The following is a 1766-nucleotide window of genomic DNA, read 5'->3' on the forward strand; positions in this document are numbered from 1 at the left end:
ATGTAAAAACCAAACCAAACTTACAGGAATTATTAAAGGGAGTCCTTCGATCTGAGAACAAACAACTTCAGCTCACAGGCTGAATCTAGGATGCAGGATCATACCAGCCAGATACCAATCTAGGAAATGAACTCTCAAGGACTACCCAAAACCAAAAGAAATATAACCGGGAATCAGAGCAGTTAATCTATAAACAACAACATCAGAACAATAAAAGGGGGAATAAAAGGTGTGGGTATAGAATCTTCTAATGGAGAGGAAGGCAAGGCAATACCAACTAATACTAGATTGCTTCGAACTTAGAAAGATAAGAGTAAATTTCACAGTGACCACAAAGAAAGTTAACAAACATAAAAATAAAGAGGAAAAACATAAAGTCTCAGTAAAAACAAAACACAAAAGAAATGAAAAAAAAAATTCACAAAAAAAGGAATTCAGCACAGGAGATTAAGAACAAAGAAAACTTCAGCACCACAAAAAAAAGCACTACAAAATGACAGCAACAAACTCACATCTATTAATAATTACACTGAATGTAAATAGACTCAATGCACCCATAAACAGACAGCAGAATGCATAAAAAAAGGATCCATCAATATGCTGTCTACAAGAGACACACCTTAGAAACAAAGACGTGAATTTATTAAAAATCAAAGGTTAGAAAAAAAATATCAAGCTAACAGCTACTAAAAAAGACCAGAAGTAGCAATATCAATCTCAGATAAAATAGATTTTAAAACAAAATCCACCATAAAAGACAAAGAAGGACACTATATAATGATTAAGAGGAAGATCCATCAGGAAGACATAACCGTAATAAACATCTACACACCCAATGACAGGGCTCCAAAATACATAAAAAATACTCTCACGGTACTGAAAAGAAAAACTGACAGTTCCACAATAATAGTAGGAGACTTCAACATACATCTCTCAGTAAAGGACAGAACATCTAAAAAGAAACTCAGCAAAGATACAGAAGAACTAAAGGGCACAATCAGCCAACTTGACCTCATAGACATATACAGAACACTCCATCCAACCGCTGCAAAGTACATATTCTTTTCCAATGCACATGGAACGTTCTCCAGAATAGACCCTATCTTAGGCCACAGAGCAATCCTCAACAAGATCCAAAACGTTGAGATAATACAAAGTATCTTCTCTGAACACAATGCCATCAAGGTAGAAATTAACAACAGAAAGAGCAAGGAAAAAAAATCAATTATATGGAAACTGAATAACACCCTATTTACAAACCACTGCATAATAGAAGAAATCAGAAATGGAATCAAAAAATTCCTAGAATCAAATGAGAATGAAAACACATCATACCAAAACCTTTGAGACACAGCAAAGGTGGTCCTCAGAGAACAATTGATAGCAATAGAGGCGCACACCAAAAAAGAAGAAAGGGCCAAATTAAAACATTAACTACACAACTCAAACAAATAGAAAGAGAACAGCAAGAAAAGCTCACAGCCACCCAAAGAAAGGAAATAATAAAGATAGGAGCAGAAATAAATGAAATAGAGAACAGAAAAAAAATAGAAAGAATCAACAAAAGCAAAAGTTGGTTCTATCAAAGAATCAACAAAATCGACAAACCACTGGCCAGACTGACAAAAGAAAAACAGGAGAGGATGCAAATAACCCAAATAATAAATGAAATGGGAGACATTACAACAGACCCTTAAAAAGGTTCATAACAGAATATTATGAAAAACTATACTCCAACAAATTTGAAAATCTAGAGGAAATGGATA

Source organism: Trichechus manatus, unplaced genomic scaffold, assembly GCF_000243295.1.
Source record: "Trichechus manatus latirostris isolate Lorelei unplaced genomic scaffold, TriManLat1.0 scaffold00032, whole genome shotgun sequence".
Taxonomy (NCBI): Eukaryota; Metazoa; Chordata; class Mammalia; order Sirenia; family Trichechidae; genus Trichechus; species Trichechus manatus.